The sequence below is a fragment of the Helianthus annuus genome, chromosome 16 (genome assembly GCF_002127325.2).
Source record: "Helianthus annuus cultivar XRQ/B chromosome 16, HanXRQr2.0-SUNRISE, whole genome shotgun sequence".
Taxonomy (NCBI): Eukaryota; Viridiplantae; Streptophyta; class Magnoliopsida; order Asterales; family Asteraceae; genus Helianthus; species Helianthus annuus.
This window is the reverse complement of record NC_035448.2, coordinates 195,465,282-195,482,671: the sequence shown is the minus strand read 5'-3', so window position 1 is coordinate 195,482,671 and position 17,390 is coordinate 195,465,282. Positions and strand designations below refer to the sequence as shown.

General features: G+C 43.1%; 1 non-coding gene across 1 annotated transcript; it reads right to left on the bottom strand.

Moving 5' to 3' along the window:
* Positions 1 to 2,200: 2,200 nt before the first annotated feature.
* LOC118488772 lies at positions 2,201 to 2,306 on the bottom strand. The gene has a single exon (XR_004885307.1). It is a non-coding gene; the product is annotated as a small nucleolar RNA R71 (small nucleolar RNA).
* Positions 2,307 to 17,390: the final 15,084 nt, after the last annotated feature.

Sequence of the window (17,390 nt, the reverse complement as noted above, 5' to 3'; positions counted from 1 at the left end):
ATATTATTTCCACCGTAACTTACGGTGGAACCGTAAGTTACGGTGGAGGCGACGCGAAAATGTGTAACCGCTCATTAAAAACAGTTTTATGGTGTCTTTTCAACTATCATCATCATTGGTTGGTTAGAGAACACTTTGGGGGCGATTTTGGCTATCTTGGCTTGGTTTTAGACAATTTCTAACATTCGGTTTGTGTTTTCGATTTGTATGAACATTGAATTGTTTGTTATGATGATTCACCAAGCTATGTGTGGCTAAAACTTTCGGTGATCATCTTAGGTGCAGGTTTCTCTTGAACTTTTGTGTGTTTGCTTGTTTATCATGGTGTATGCATAATTGTTTTTAGCGTGTTAATTGATAGTGCAATTTCTAGTCTCAATCGTATGTTCTTGGTGTCGTTGGCAATCGAGATATCACGGGAAGGGTTAGGGTTGGTTATTGATTAATTGGTCATCGGGAAACAACCTCGCGTTTATATAATCCGAGTACTTTGTTCCCTTTTATCACTTCAATTATCTATACACGAGTTATATCTATGTAACTCTTTCTAGTTGGAATTACACACAATTGTTTAAAGAAACTGAATCCTAAGATGGTCATTGTTTTCCTAATCTGTTAAACAACCAATTTTGATTTGCACTTAGTTATTAATTTAGCTTTCTAAAACAACAATCTAAATCATTGATCTTTATTTTCTGCAAATTAGGTTAATTGTAGTTTAATTGCAAAGCTATATAATCGACATATTTTCCACATACTCCCTGAGTTCGATACCCTCTTACCACTATCTATAGTTGTTTTTGGGATTAAATTTGATTGTGACCACGACATCACGTCAAATTTTGGCGCCGTTGCCGGGGAGTAGTGTGCAACGTGTGTCAGTTTGTTAGTTTTGCTTTCTTATTTTCGGGTTTACACTGGTGTGTTTAGTGTGCAGGTTCTACAGGTGCATGCATACTAGAGGCTCTCACAAAGCGTCACCATTGTCATTTGATCCGGAAATCGAAAGAACGCTAAGGCAAAACAGGGTTTTATTACGAGAAAACCGAATCATTGGTTCACCAACTTCACCCATTACACCAAGAAACATCATGGCTGATTCACAAATTCCACCTACAACGGGTCAAACGACCTCATCATTTATACCTACTTCCACCCAACCATCACCAAACACCACTTTACCTAATACCACTGTCGAATTCACACCAACCAATGTTACTCAACCGATCACTACCCAAGTCGAACCCACCATTACCTTTAACCCTTCTACCACAATCCCACCATTATCCCACTTCTTTCCCCCAACTACGGGTCAATCATCATCTAACTTCACAATTGCACCAAATTCAACTATTGTGCATGCTATGCCTTCTTTTAGACCATCGAACCAAGCGGGATTTCAATATTCAACCCTTCCAATTGGGCAAACTTCGGGTATAGGGGGGAGATGGATATGAGGAAGGATACGAAGATTTTGAGGGCTATGATGAAGATGGGTACGCTTATGAAGGTTATGGTGATCAAGGAGAGTTCGGTTATGTGCAAGGTCAATCTCAAGGAATGGCAAGTGTAGGTGGAGTGCCACAACAACAACAACTCCTACCACAACATATTCGGCCAAGACCACAAGGGTTACAAGTGCAACGCCCTATTCCATTGCAACAAGTTCGGCCGCAAAACGTACAACCTCAATTCCAAAGGCCGATTCAACACCAACCGATGCCACAACAACAATTTCAACCACCGTTCGCACCACAAGGGCATATACCAAGACCTATGGGTCCTATTCGTCCAAGGGGTCGATTGAGTGTTCCAAGAAGGCATCTTAGGGAACAAGCACGGGGAATAGAAGCACATTTCAGGCCGATAATTACTCAAAACCCTTCACCGGTGGTTATCCCTCACAACAACCAAGGGAGAACCTTTGAAGTAAGAACAAATTCTTTGCAAAGTTTGCCGAAATACAAAGGGCTAGCAACGGAGGAACTTTATTTCCATTTAGAGGCCTATGACTCAATTTGCAATACTTTTGGGAGTCAAGGTTTTTCGGCCGATGATATCAAGTTGGTACTATTTCAATTTTCTTTGGAGGATAAGGCAAAGAAGTGGTTCTACACTTTGCCTTCAGCATCTATATATACTTGGGCGGAGATGCAACAAATTTTCTTAGACGAATTCTATACCACCCAAAAGACCAACGATGCTAGAAAGGGGTTGAGGAGTTTCCAACAACAACATGGTGAGATGTTCCATGAGGCATTTGAACGTTTTAATATGATGATTAAAAATTGCCCTCACCATGGGATTGAACTTTGGGAGTTGATGAATGCCTTCCACGAGGGGTTGAGTGCCGAAGATGCTCGCGATTTGATGTCCATTACCGGTGGGACTTTTGGCACAAATTATGAGAACAATGATTGGGAGTTCTTAGAGAATATGGCAACTACATCAAAGAGAAAAGCTCAAGCATCAAGGAGAGCGCGACCGGCCATAGCCCGACCTCAAGTGCACGCTATAGATGATGGTAATGTTCAAACTACTAACCAAATTTATGATGTTTGTGCTTTGTGTAATGAAATAGGTCATGCGGCTGAAAATTGCCAAGGGATGTTAGAAGGGCAATATGAAGAAGTCCATGCGGTTCAAGGTCAAGGTCAAGGAGGGGGTGGTAGAAACTACAACAACATGAACTCTAATACTTACCACCCCGGGTTGAGGAACCACCCAAATTTTCGCTATGGGAACTCCTCAAATCAAGCTAACCCGAATTTCCAAAGAAACCAAGGATTTCAAAGGCAATATCAAACGGGTCAAAGCTCTTTGGGTGGAAACGAAGTAATGGAGATGTTGAAGGTGATGCAAAGTGAAATGCAACGGATGAATCAACGTGATGAGGTTCGGATGCAAAAGGACGAGGTTCGTGACAAAAGCATCCAATCGTTGACCACTCAAATGGGTCAACTTGCGAGTGACGTGGCGATATTGAAGAAAGCAAAAGGTCAATTACCAAGTGACACGGTGTCAAATCCCAAGAACACAAAAAGCATTAACATCAATGTGGTAAGCACCGTTCCAAATACTAAATTTAATGAAGCACTGCTAACTTCTTCGTATCAAGTGAATGCAGGTTTGGAAAAAGATGACGAAGTCGAGAATGATAAAGAGTATGAAGCACCAATCGTGCCTATCCGTGTGGGAAAATTAAAAATCCCTCACGCATTGTTGGACTACGGGGCAAGCATGAGTGTGCTACCAAGCGATCTATACGATATGTACGACTTTGGTCCACTTGAAGGTATAGACACCATGGTGAGCTTGGTGGATGGAAGTTGGAGGCGTCCATGGGGAATGGTTAGGAATGTTAAGATTCAGTTGGGAGAGTTTGAATACCCGGTGGATTTTCTAGTTTTGGACTATGCTTCTACCAACATGGCATCACAACAAAGGGTAATCTTAGGTCGACCGTTTCTATACACAGCAAATGCTCAAATTAATTGTAGAGACGAGATTATTAGCATGACCGAAAAGAACCGTAGGTTGTACTTTGATGTTCAAACTAGAGTGATTAGTTATGAGTCCATTGAGAGGAAGGGTGGTGAGTCTAGTGATTGTATGAAAAATGTGTTTCAAAGAATGAGAAAAAAGCACCCACCGGACCGTGAAGAAACACATATGGGTTCAAGCAGGAGTGTATTTGATTACCCACCGAGTCAAAATGAGACGGATGCATTTTGCTCAATGGCACGAGGAAGTGATGGAGATGGCAGGAACCGCTTCTTTGAGCCACCTTAAATGGGGGTGGCACGGTCTGGCTGAAGACCTGAAAACTTAGCGCTGCTCGGGAGGCAACCCGAGGTTTTTCACTGATCTTGTTATTTTTATCTTTCTATGTTTCAGGGCTATGGCAACATTCAAGTGTGGGGAGGATGTACGGATATTTGTGTGAAGGTAGTGATAGGAAGTCGGATTATCTACAACATCTGTTGTGGCAAACTTCACCAGGTCAATGTACTCTTTCCTTAGTCTTGTTGTGTTCTTTAGCTTTGAAATATTGGTAGTTAGTTGTTTGCTTTTGTTTATGGTTGGGAGGTTTGGGGTGTATTAGTTTGATGTTTTGTGTTGGGTTGTGCTAGTTGGTGGTGTTGATGTTTTTAAGAATAGAGAAAAAAAATCCAAAAAGAAATTTGGGGTTTGAGAGTATTAGCGAAAGCTAATGTTGTTGGTTAAAGGCGATCCTTCCCTCAAAGCCATACATTGGGACAATGTATCCCAAGTGTGGGGATGGGGGAAATTTTTGAGAGTTTTAAAAGAAATTTTTGAGAGTTTTAAAAATTTTGTAAATCCGAGCGAAAATTGTTAAAATTTGAAAACTTGATATTGTGCCATTTGACACACCGACACCTATTCCTAGTCTTTTCTTGGTGAGGATTTGAGCCACACATGATTGTTATTGATATTTCATTGTTTGAGTGGCGGTGTGCGTTGTGTGTTAATAGAACTTGTGTGTGAATACTTGTTAAATCCTAGAATTAGCATGCTTTTGAAAATGATAGGGGGACTTTTAGGAAGCCTCGTCTAGATGTGTGAGAGTGCAGGATTGGTGGGTTGGACCTCATACTTTACATATATGAGCTTGGTATTGTGAGGGGTGGGGGTTTGGTCCTTAGAAAGCCATGTTGAGCATTAGACCATTCGATTGTGACCCGAGCCTACTTCCTACAAAAATTTTACTTATTGAGATGACCCGGTTTAGGAGATTTAGTATGTAGTATTGATGTTCTTGTATATATTGTTGAGTTTGCGTGTTATGAAAAAAAAAAGAAAAAAAAAAGAAAAATATGAAAAATACAAAAAAGAATTATTTAGTTGAATAGAGTTGAGAATGTCAAGAAGCTTTGTATATATATTTGATGTTTGCTTTGTAGTAGTAGAAATAAAAAAAAACGGGTCAAATCAATTAGCTCTTTCATATGTATTCCACTATTTTCCTACCTTTACACCTAGCCCCATTGCAACCCGCAAGTCCCTTTGATTCTAAAGCATGTTAGATATTTGTTAGGAGGAAACTTGATTTGTATACAAGCTTATTGTCGCACACACACACACACACACACGCATGGAGTAGTTTAGCATTATGCTAATAATTCTTGTAACCGAGAGATTTTCGTGAGGGGTGTGTCTCGTGGTATGATTGAAGGTTAGTAAAAGGACTATACATTTTAGCTTGGTTTGCATGTTGATCGTTCGTGGTTTTGAAATAGTTTTTGAATGGGTTGCTTGGGACAAGCAACGGGTAAGTGTGGGGATGTGACGGGTGGTCCGTAGGACAACCCTTAAATGAGCTAAATACGTGCATATCCCATATTTTACACGGTTATGTATCGTGAATGTGATAACTACGAGTGTTCGTGTGTTTTGCAGGTAAATCGCTTAATTCGGTTAAATTGGAACGCGTAGGTTACGGTTTGAAGAAAGACGCTAGTGAGACTTTGGATTTGTTTTATTGGGCCAACATCAACATGTGAGTTGGATCACTTCCATAGTCAACATGGTCAACCAAATCATCATCAAAAGTCACGCAGACTTTGAGAGAAAATAATAAAGTCAACAAGCACATTATCACATTGGTGGCAAGCAAGAGGAACAAAAAGGTAACGTCTTGAAGTCAAAAACATCATCATCACATCATCTAAGGCGGCAACATCAAGAAAGATGGGAGCCACCATTCACGTGATTGAAAAGGAGCCGACATCATCATCATCATAACATAATCCACGTGAACATGGGCTGGGCCGACTTCTTTGATTGGGCCGCCACACATTGGGGAACATCACATGGGGCTAAGATACAAGCACATCAAAAATTGAGAGGGTGTCACGTGAGGGTTTTGACGGGCAGGCAAAGAGAAGCAAAAGTCAACAACATTAAAAGGATGTCATCCATCCACAGTCCACACATTCACGCAGAACTTCGGGGACTGTTGGATTATTTATTGGGCTTCAACAACATCATCATTATTGGGGAGCAGTAACAGGCACATGCACATGAGGGCCTTGACTTTTGGATTAGCCTGATCTCCACCGTAACTCAGACATATACGACCGTAACAATATTATTTCCACCGTAACTTACGGTGGAACCGTAAGTTACGGTGGAGGCGACGCGAAAATGTGTAACCGCTCATTAAAAACAGTTTTATGGTGTCTTTTCAACTATCATCATCATTGGTCGGTTAGAGAACACTTTGGGGGCGATTTTGGCTATCTTGGCTTGGTTTTAGACAATTTCTAACATTCGGTTTGTGTTTTCGATTTGTATGAACATTGAATTGCTTGTTATGATGATTCACCAAGCTATGTGTGGCTAAAACTTTCGGTGATCATCTTAGGTGCAGGTTTCTCTTGAACTTTTGTGTGTTTATTTCTGAATTTCTAGAATGATAACTTGTGTTTGCTTGTTTATCATGGTGTATGCATAATTGTTTGTAGCGTGTTAATTGATAGTGCAATTTCTAGTCTCAATCGTACGTTCTTGGTGCCGTTGGCAATCGAGATATCACGGGAAGGGTTAGGGTTGGTTATTGATTAATTGGTCATCGGGAAACAACCTCGCGTTTATATAATCCGAGTACTTTGTTCCCTTTTATCACTTCAATTATCTATACACGAGTTATGTCTATGTAACTCTTTCTAGTTGGAATTACACACAATTGTTTAAAGAAACTGAATCCTAAGATGGTCATTGTTTTCCTAATCTGTTAAACAACCAATTTTGATTTGCACTTAGTTATTAATTTAGCTTTCTAAATCAACAATCTAAATCATTGATCTTTATTTTCTGCAAATTAGGTTAATTGTAGTTTAATTGCAAAGCTATATAATCGACATATTTTCCACATACTCCCTGAGTTCGATACCCTCTTACCACTATCTATAGTTGTTTTTGGGATTAAATTTGATTGTGACCACGACATCACGTCAGGCCGTGCCCAAGAAGCAGCAGAAAAGACAAACCTGTAGAAGCTTCTTATGCTCACCACGGGGCCGTGCCCAGTTAACACGGGGGCGTGCCCAAAGTACTGCAGGCGCATTAATTGTAATTGCGAATTACAACTAATGAGGAGAGACAGTGTCAGACAGGCACGGGGCCGTGCCCAGTGGACACGGGGCCGTGCCCAGGCCCTCTGTTCAGCCTATAAATAGAAGTGCTTGGCTTTATTGCAACTCATCCATTGGCACACCACCTCTCTCACACTTCATCCACCACCCACCACCATCACAACACCATCATCCACCACCATCATCCATTGTCCATCATAGAGTGTGTGAGTCGTCTCGGGATCCAAGATTGATCGTAAGAGTTCTTGACAATCAAGGCCATGTTTGCCTAAGTCTCTTACATCACTTGGTGAAGACAAGTGTTTAGTATAATACTTTTTATTTTTAATCTTTTGCACTTTTTATTTGGTTTTGTATTAATGACTTTAATAACTAGTTGCTTATGTTGAAGGTGACTTTTCCTTATCGTTTGTCCGTGGTGTCTTGGCATTATTTTACTGTCTAAATAAAATATAAGATTTTCACCATTCATATCTCCACGGTCTATATGGAGGTATGTTGGCTACCTGGTCGGGGGTTAAGGGAACGGTTTGGTAAGGGTCTTGCCCTTGTTCAGCGTTTAGAGGTCCTGCAAGGGACCTGGGTCAAATTTAGTAGGACCTCCTTGAATACCCAAAGGTATTGGATGGCGGGGGTCCAAACTCTTTGATCCCCTCATAAGTTAACTACTATTAATACTATAACCCGGCTATTTAGGACTGTATCCCTGCTGACTCAGACTACTTAGTCGAGGGTAACATCACCTCCAAAAGAGGGGCCTACCATAATTTGCATTAATAACTTAATTCATTATCTTTCAATAATCCGACCCTTTAGGATTGTATCCTTGCTGACTCAAACTACTGGGTTGAGGGTAACGTCGCCTTCAAAAGAGGGGCCTACTACAATAACTAAGATAATCTCTTAAACAAGTGCAAAAGTGCGAAAATAATCAAAGGTTATACTAATACACGAGTCGGATCCAAGTGATTCATCTTGTCTATCTGTTTTTATTTTTATTTTATTTTTCAGCATTTAGTTAGTTTTATTTTCTTAGTTTAAAAATCTTTTTTCTAACATTTTGATTTGATTAGACGTTGAGGATAAATCGGTACTAAAAGCTCTTGTGTCCTTGGACGACCTCGGTATCTTACCAACACTATACTACGTCCACGATGGGTGCACTTGCCCATATGTGTGTTTAGTGTTAGTAAATATCGTGTTTTATAAATTTAAAACTTGGCTAAAAAGTGTAAAAAGGGCTTAAAATGTCACACCCCCAAAATCCACCTGCGGATAACACCCGCTTCGAGGGCGTGACTGACCAGGATCCAGCCACCAATTATACTGAATAATTAAATTGATAGCAAAAGTAATACTTACTAACCATAAGATTAGCAAATATCAAGTTCAGAGTTTAAGGTTTCAGTTCAAACAGTAATAAGTAGCGGAAGCGTAAGTAAGGTAGTTTAAACAAGTTCATAGTTCAAAATAAGGTAACACCCAACACAAGGGGGGACAGACACTACTCGTTCCCAAGCAGCAAGCTCCTTCGTCACTGGTTACCTGCAAAGCATGCAGTAAGGGGTCAACAATAATGCTGAGTGAGTCCACTAGTTGTCCAGTTTTAATTACCAAAAACTTGTTTCACCAGTTAATTTATTCGTTTATACATGCCATGGGGAGCTACCCCAAAAGTTAGCGACTAAACTGTTTTTTCCAATACCGAACACTAGGTAACCGTTTGCGTTTCCGCAGGATGCCCCGATGTCAATGTTCTATCATCATTGACGGATGCCTGAGTACATTAGTTCACGACCGATCCCATACCATGGCACGGTGTGAGGTTGGTAAAACCTAAATAGCGCTATCAACTAATAACCCGTTCGCCTGGCCCCGGAGACTAATCGGTATTATGTAGTAGGGACTTGGATGATAGAGTTGCGTTTAGTGCCGTTTGGTTGCATTCCGTATAAACAGTAATTAACTAAAAGGTTTCCCAATGACAAGGGAAGGAAAAGTAAGTTTGTTCCCAATAACTAGGGAAGGAATGTAAATGGTATCCCCTTTACAAGGGGATAGGGTTGTTTTAGTCTCGAGTCCCAAACCACCGGGACGCATGCTTTTAAGTTGTGAACTCACCTTGGGTTGCTCGGTAGATATTTTTTTTACCCGGTCAAGTATGTTGGTCACCACGTCCTAACATGGTTACCAAATATGGGTCAAGTCGGGTACAAGTAACACATAGCGAACACGTATGGCAAACACATATAGCAAACACGTATAACATGCGAATACACAAACAGTTGGGTTATTGGGTCAGCCCTATACATACAATCAGCAGCAACATCACGTAGCCCAGTCAACAGAAGGCCCAACAGTCAAAGCCCAATAACACCAAAATAGTCCAGTCGAGACAAGGGTGGTTGCGACTCGCAACCGAGGTTACGACTCGCAACCGAGGTCTCGGTTCATCACGTTTTGGTTACGAGTCGCAACCAGAGGTTACGACTCGCAACTGGCGGTTCCGACTTGACAGCAGTGGTTACGACTCGCAACCGGATTCGATACGCGTTGATTGCGACTCGCAACCGGGAGATCTCGACAAGGCTTGATGTGGTTTCGAGTCGCAACCAAAGGTTACGACTCGCAACCGTGATTACGTCCACAACAAACCTTCTAGAACCTGCAATGTACTGACCAATAGAATTGCATTTTCATGTAACAGTGTACTATGCCCACTAAACATGTTTTCTTGTCTAAAATGTGCACAAAACAGATCAAACAAAGCATATTTGAAATATTTAAGCAACCTTCAAAGTGTTCTTCATATTCAAGTAACATTCAACCCACATTCATCAATAAACAACCCAAAGTTTATGTATAAACCCTCTAACCAAACCCCTAATATCATTCGGATAACAAAAATCATTCAACCTAAACAATATAACATATCCTTTATTAACATGATCCGAAACATATAACAATAATCGATCTAACCAGACATCTAACCAAACATTGTAACAACCGGAAATCAACAATATCAACTAAGTAACCAATAATCATGCAAACATTTCAAGGCAATTTATCATCATTATGCAACAAAACACCTAATGAACACTAACCGGTTCAAGTGAGACACAAAGGTGTTCAAGTTGGTGCGAGGATGAAGCCTTCGAGTGATGATTCCGAGTTCGAACCGAGGGTGCTCTTGATGTTGGTTGATCCGAGAGGGAGAAGGAAGGAGAGGAAGGTGATCTTGGTTAGGGTTTTAGGGTTTAGTGAGAGGTAGAGAGTGTGAGAGTGTGAGATGTTGCAAAATGGTAAAATGGTGAGGGTTGGCCGGTATATATATCGAGTGGGTCAAGGGTTGTTTCCGGGTGGGCTAAGGGGTGTCAAGGCCCAAACGGCCCATCACTACTGTTCACTCGAGACCGAGCATGTCTCGAGTCGGGTTGAGGTTTCGGCTCTAATATATAACACACACATATATATCTATATACACATCTACATAGACACACATAACATGTAACACAATAGTTCAGATTTTCATTCAAAAACACATATACACGTAAGTTACATCGAAAGGTTATCCGGGAAAACCCGAAGTGTCACATTATCCCCAAGTTTTAAGAACTTTCGTCCCGAAAGTTAAGGCAGTCACTGTCAAGCTAACGTAAGTGAAAGCGTTTCAACGGGGTGTCACATCATCCCCCCGTTGGTTTGGAATTTCGTCCTGAAATTCGGCTGTAGCTTCAGTGCTGGGGTTTTCGTTTGGGAACAACTGGGGATACTTGTGCTTCATCTGGTCTTCCCGCTCCCAGGTATACTCTGAGCCACGTCGCGAGTTCCAACGGACTCGTACAAGAGGTATTTGGCTACGTTTGAGGATTTTGATCTCTCGATCCGTGATCTCAATCGGTTCCTCAGTAAAGTGTAGCTGTTCATCAATAGTTAGTTCCTTGAAAGGAATTACGAGCGTTTCATCTGACAGACACTTCTTCAGATTAAATACGTGAAAAACGTTGTGTACCGCACTCAGTTCCTTAGGCAGGTTCAATCTATAAGCAACCTTACCGATTTTCTCGGTAATTTCGAATGGTCCGATGTATCGCGGATTAAGCTTGCCCCGTTTACCAAAGCGAACCACACCCTTCCAGGGTGAGACTTTAAGTAGAACCCGGTCACCGACCTGGAATTCCAGTGGTTTCCTACGCTTATCAGCGTAACTCTTCTGACGGTCACGAGCTGCCGCCATGCGTTGTCTGATCTGGGCAATCTTTTCCGTTGTATCTACCACCATCTCTGGGCCCGTGATTTGACTATCACCGATTTCTGCCCAGCAGAGAGGTGACCGGCATTTACGACCGTACAATGCCTCGAAAGGTGCTGCCTGAATACTAGTGTGGTAGCTGTTGTTATACGAGAATTCTACTAGCGGTAGATGTTTCTCCCAATTCTTGCCGAAATCGATCACACATGCTCTAAGCATGTCTTCTAGAGTCTGGATGGTTCGTTCGGACTGTCCATCCGTTTGCGGGTGATAAGCGGTGCTCATGTCCAAACGTGAGCCAAAGGATTTGTGCATAGCTTGCCACAATTCCGAAGTAAAACGAGCGTCTCGGTCGGAAATAATTGAGGTTGGCACCCCGTGCCTCGAAACTACTTCCTTTAAGTAGATCTCCGCCAAGGTAGAAAACTTGTCTGTTTCCTTAATAGCCAGAAAGTGCGCGGACTTGGTCAATCGATCTACTATTACCCAAATAGTATCATTTCCGCGTTGGGACCTAGGTAGCCCTGTAACAAAATCCATGGAAATTTGCTCCCATTTCCATTTCGGGATCTCTGGTTGTTGGAGTAGGCCTGTCGGCTTTTGGTATTCTGTCTTGACTCTCGCGCAAGTCAAACATTTGCTGACGTATGTTGCTATGTGGGCCTTCATGCCAGGCCACCAATACGTAGTCTTCAAGTCGTGGTACATCTTGTCCGAACCAGGATGTACGGAGTAGCGGGATTTGTGGGCTTCGTCCATCACAAGTTCACGTAAATCCCCATAGAGAGGGACCCAAATGCGCCCTGTTACATAGTAAGCGCCATCTTCCTTCTGTTCCAGTCGCTGCCTCGACCCTCGCAGAGACTCAGCCCTGATGTTTCCCGGTTTCAATGCTTCAACTTGAGCATTTCGGATCTGGGTAGGGAGGTTAGACTGGATGGTAAGTTGAAATGCTCGCACGCGCTTTGGTATAGTGTCCTTTCGGCTGAGGGCGTCTGCCACGACATTGGCCTTGCCCGGATGGTATTTGATGGCGCATTCGTAGTCATTCAAGAGTTCGACCCATCGACGTTGTCGCATGTTCAATTCCTTTTGCTTGAAGATATGCTCGAGACTCCTGTGATCGGTGTAAATGGTGCACTTGGTACCGTATAGGTAATGTCTCCATATCTTAAGAGCAAAAACCACTGCTCCTAGTTCCAAGTCATGCGTTGTGTAGTTTCTTTCATGAGTCTTGAGTTGGCGAGAGGCGTAGGCAATAACTTTCTCGCGTTGCATTAACACGCATCCGAGCCCATGAATAGACGCGTCGCAGTAAACCACAAAGTCGTCAGTGCCTTCAGGCAACGAGAGAATAGGAGCGCTACAGAGGTTATCCTTAAGCCTCTGAAAAGCGGATTCCTGTGCTTCATTCCACTTGTAGGCGACGCCTTTCTGAGTGAGTATGGTGAGGGGTTGCGCAACCTTTGAGAATCCCTGAATGAATCTGCGGTAGTAGCCTGCCAAACCCAAGAATTGGCGAACTTCAGTGGGAGTCTTAGGCGTAGGCCAGTTCTTTATTGATTCGATCTTGGCTGGGTCGATGTGAATTCCGTTCTTATTAACTACATGGCCGAGGAAATGGACTTCTCGAAGCCAGAAGTCACATTTGGAGAATTTGGCGTACAGCTGCTCGTTGCGAAGGAGTTCCAGAATAAGGCGTAGGTGTTGTTCATGCTCCTCTTGACTTTTCGAATAAATCAGGATGTCATCGATAAACACAATCACGAATTTGTCGAGGTAAGGCTTGCACACTCGGTTCATGAGATCCATGAAAACCGCAGGTGCATTAGTCATTCCGAAAGGCATAACGAGGAACTCGTAATGACCATAACGAGTCCTGAATGCAGTCTTAGAGATGTCTTCATTACGAACTCTCAGCTGATGGTAGCCTGACCGCAGGTCAATCTTAGAATAGTAGCTCGATCCTTGCAGCTGATCGAATAGGTCGTCGATGCGTGGGAGAGGGTAACGATTCTTGATGGTAACCTTGTTCAACTCACGATAGTCGATGCACATTCGGAATGTGCCATCCTTCTTCTTGACAAAGAGTACTGGGGCTCCCCAGGGTGATGAACTAGGACGGATAAATCCTTTATCCAATAGTTCCTGTAGTTGCATGGAGAGTTCCTTCAGTTCTGCAGGGGCTAGACGGTACGGTGCACGAGCTATGGGTGCTGCTCCGGGAGCTAGCTCGATTTGAAATTCGACCTGACGGTGGGGAGGGAGTCCAGGTAGTTCCTCAGGAAATACCTCGGGATAGTCTCGTACTACAGGAAAATCTTCAATCCTCTTTCCTTTTTCGTGGGTGTCGGTGACAAGTGCTAGGATAGCGGTGTGCCCTTTTTGTAAACACTTCTGGGCTTTTAAAAGCGAGATAATGCCTGTGACTTCTCCACCTTTGTTGCCTTGGACGATGAGGGGTTGACCAGAACGACGAGGTATACGAACTGCTTTCTCTTGACAGAGGATCTCAGCGCGATGTTTGGATAACCAATCCATACCAATGACGACATCGAAGCTTCCAAGTTTGACGGGGAAAAGATCGATACTAAACGTGTGGCCAGACAATTCTAGTGTGCAGTCGTGGATCATGTGCGTGGCCTCGATGTTCTTACCATTAGCTATCTCGACGATGTGCTTAGAACTTAATAATGCGGGCGGGTGCTTAAGTTTCTTACTAATGCGAAGGGATACATAACTGGCATCGGCACCGGAATCAAATAACACAGAAACATAACGATCATCAAGTAGGAACTTACCCGCCACGACGTTGGGGTCGTTCCTTGCTTCACCAGCTCCAATCACGAAAGCTCTTCCCCTTGCACCATTCCCAGCATTGTTGTTTTGCTCATTGTTCCCAGCTCCCTGGTTGTTGTTGCGATTCTGATTCAGCTCAGGGCAATCCTTTCGCATGTGCCCTGTTGCCCCGCATTTAAAACATGCCCGGTTGTTTCCCTGCTGCTGTTGCTGTTGGGGTTGTTGCTGATTCTGCCTTGCTGGGAACTGACTCCTACAATCCTTGGCTTCGTGCCCCATCTTGTGGCATCGCTGACACTGACCCTTGTTACATGCCCCATTGTGGTGCCTGTTACACTTGTTGCACTTAGGGTAGCTTCCCCGGTAGCCACCCTGTTGCTGAGTGCCCTTGTTGTTGTCAGTTTTCCTTTGCTGGGCTGGGGCCTGGGTAGAGTTAGCTTCTTTGCCCTGATTTCCATCCCACTTTCGTTTACCCTCACTAGAAGTTCCTTCCGCAGCACTGATCCTTTTGGGCAACCTGCCCTCCTCCACAGCCTGGTTGGTGAGTTTGTGGGCAAGACGAACCACGGGCTGTATGGCAGTGAGGTTGGCCGAGGTTACATGGCTCCTGATCTCTGGGACTAAACCCTTGATGTACAATTCGATCCTTCGGTACATGGGTCGGGACATGTTTGGACAAAGAGCAGCATAGTCGTTGGACAGCTTGGTGTAGGTCTCAATCTCTGACCCAACCATCTTGAGCTCATAGTACTCGTCCTCGAGTTTGTGGATGTCATCCCTGTGACAGTACTCCTCCTTGATCATATCCTTGAAATCTTCCCATGCAGTAGCGTTAGCAGTCTCCAAACCAAGCATTTGAATTTGCGCCTTCCACCACGAAAGTGCGCTTCCCTCAAGAGTACCAGTAGCAAACTTCACCCAATTAGCAGGGGGACACTCGCAGACAGCAAAAACAGCTTCGACCTTCTCGATCCAGTGCAGGAGACCTATGGCACCCTCAGTGCCACTGAATGGAAGAGGTTTGCAATCCATGAAGGTCTTGAAGGTACAGACACGTGGTTGCACAGGCGCAGGCTGACCTGTTGTGAGGAGTGAAGCGAAATAGGTTTAGAGGCGAAAAGACGATGTGGCGGTAGGATCTAAACATCCTAAAACAACGAGCTTACCTATAGGGTGAGCTGCGAAAGCTGCAGCCACCGTGTTGAGCAGGTTAGTGAACTGAGCCTGAGTCATGTTGACGTTTCCTCGTCCGCGTCCACTCATTGTCTTCATAACCAGAAAACACAGTATGAGTGTGGTGTCGTAACATAGCGAGAATGAGATAGAAGAGAGGAGGCGTATCTATCTAATCAGGCAAACTAGTACGTACAGTTAAGCAGAAAGCATAAGACAATTAAGCAAGTAAATATGGGTCCGAGCTATGAGGTCAGATAAGTCGAGCCTTGCACTTGGAGTGTAGTGTCGTCACGAGTCACGGGTTATAGTCTGGTTTTTCTCAAAAAGATTTTCCCCTTTTTAAAACCAAGTTCACTATAACCAATGGCTCTGATACCAATCTGTCACACCCCCAAAATCCACCTGCGGATAATATAACAACCCTCGGTAAAACCGACATCCTCATAATAATTCTAACGCCCTAATATATCTTGAAATAGCCCAATGTGTCTTTATATGTACCCCGTATGTGAAAACCGAGCCCCAAAATAGATTATATTATATAAAATAAATAAAAACAAAATTTGTTAAGCTGAGGCGGGCCGCGTAGGGCCTCACCTCAAGCTTAAGCGGGCCGCGCGAGGAGATAACCAGACTTAGCCAAATTCATTAGTTTAGGCGGGCCGCGTACATAATCGTTTAAGTCCATGCGGGCCGCGCGCGTCCTGATTTGTGGCATGATCCGGAGCCGACACGTGTCAGCACCGTGTCAAGTCTAGTGGTGAGCGGGCCAAGCTACGCCGTTGACCCACTTTGACGCGGGCCGCGTAGACCCGGCCCAAACTTCACGCGGGCCGCGTGGGGACTCGAATTCAGCACTATAAATAGAAGGCAACGGCCTTCAGTCCGCTTTCGTTCATTTTCTTTCTGTCTCTCTACACTTTTAAATAGTGGGCATTATACCCGAGTCCAATACCCCTAAAATAGCGAGGTTCTGCTACGATGTAAGTATTATAACCCCTGGAGACGTATTAAATACGCTGCCCGATTGATCTAGGGTTCCGTAACGGCTGTCGTGGTTCTGCCCGACGTAGTCGTTGGAATGCCGTCTCGGGGAGGGTATTACTAATGTTAAATTGGGTTATTATACTAACACACGTGCATTTGTGTAAATTATAGATATTCACCAGGAAATCATAAAGGAAAACCCTAAAATAGCAAAGTGAGTAATCTCCTTTTTGTTAACAGTTTTTACAAAACCTTAACCTTTTTACAATGCAATTTAGCAGTGATTGAGTCTTTGTAATTCTACAATTACTGCCGGTATGTTGGGGTTTTGTATACAAAATTGTAGTAACGTTACCATTGGACGAAGAGTTAGCCAATGTGTAATATGACCCTCAGTCAGACTTGACACTACTGAATGAGTAATTGGGTAGATATAAACATTGTAATCGCCCTCAATACTGTTTAAAGTTAAATTAATAATTCTTGATTAAACTGAGATTATTCACCAGTATTTTCCACTGACAAAACCTTTTTAAAACGCGTTTCAGGTAACAAAATGTGAAAGCCAAATAGAAGCCAGCTGGACAGCACTGAAGGCTTGGAAAAGTGGCTATAAAAGTTACCTAAATAAAAGAAAGCGTTTTATTTCAATAAAGTGAGAATTATCCCTGTAATGCAGTTTGTAATAAAAACTTGGGTTTTACCCATTTGTTTAATATTATAAAACAAGGTGGTTTACTCTGATTTAAATATTTCCTAACTACGGTCCTGATGAAAAATTCCGCTGCCAAATAAATTAATAACGTGATACCACCGCAACTGGTCACGGCCGCCCATTCCCGGGATCTAGGGATCGGGGGTTGTGACAGGAGGTGGTATCAGAGCTATGCCACTGATTCAGCCACAGAAGTGTTCTGCTGACATCAAAATTCAAATTGTTAGGAAATAAATTACGGAAATACGTGTATAATTGTATTTACTTGTTATGTATTATCTGACTATTTGTTAGTTTACAGTATGAGTGACCAAGGACCTTCTGACGCCTATCGTCAACTGTC